Genomic DNA, 795 nt, shown 5'->3' with positions numbered 1-795 from the left:
AAAAAAGATGGTCAGAGTCATTTAAGGAAAGCCTCCAGCATGAATTTGGAGAAAGAGTAAAACAAAGAACAAGCAGCAAAAACATAATACAAAGGAGCCCAGAGGAAATACAGACAATTTGGAAGCAGAATGAAAAAACCCTTGAAATGATAAGAGGGGTAACAAACACAAATACTGAAGACATAAAACAGGGACGGACAGACTGATTGGAGAACAAGAATGAGCTCTTGGGAATTAAAAAGATAATACCTTCGCCCCCAAAATTTAATATGAAATCTGTAAGATGAAGTCAATGAAGTCTGCCAGAAAGTGGAATAAAAAAAAACATGGATGACAGGAAATAAATATAAGAAATCAGAGAATCGGCTGAGGAGTTGGAGAATCTTTGGAGGGAATGAAGTTCAAAATAATGCCAGAAGGGACTTCCCTGGTGGTCCAGTGGGTAAGACTCGGCACTCCCAATACAGGGGGCCCAGGTTCAATCCCTGGTCAGGGAACTAGATCCTCCATGCATGCGACAACTAAGATGCCTGCATGCCGCAACTAAGACCCAGTGTAGCCTAAATAAATAAATAAATAAATATTTTTTAAAAATAATGCAAGAAAATTCCCCAGAGCCAAAGGGCACACATCTCTAGGTTGAAGCCTCAGTGTTCAGGACAATAAACGAAACCAATGGAGGAACATCGCCATAAAGTGTAGACCACAGGGTAGACAGAGATGATTCTAGAAGCTTCTAGAGAGAAAGGGTATTCAACAAGACTGTGAACCTGGGAAACAGAGGACTAATGCCTC

General features: G+C 40.6%; 1 non-coding gene across 1 annotated transcript; it reads left to right on the top strand.

Annotated features, from left to right (window-relative positions):
* Window positions 1–424: 424 nt before the first annotated feature.
* TRNAG-CCC (transfer RNA glycine (anticodon CCC)) lies at window positions 425–497 on the top strand. The gene has a single exon. It is a non-coding gene; the product is annotated as a tRNA-Gly (tRNA).
* The last annotated feature ends 298 nt before the right edge of the window (window positions 498–795 follow it).

The sequence above is a fragment of the Lipotes vexillifer genome, unplaced genomic scaffold (assembly GCF_000442215.2).
Source record: "Lipotes vexillifer unplaced genomic scaffold, Lipotes_vexillifer_v1.1 scaffold2116, whole genome shotgun sequence".
In the NCBI taxonomy this organism is placed as follows: domain Eukaryota; kingdom Metazoa; phylum Chordata; class Mammalia; order Artiodactyla; family Lipotidae; genus Lipotes; species Lipotes vexillifer.
Note: the sequence above shows the minus strand (reverse complement) of the source record. Positions and strands in the feature narration are given on the sequence as shown.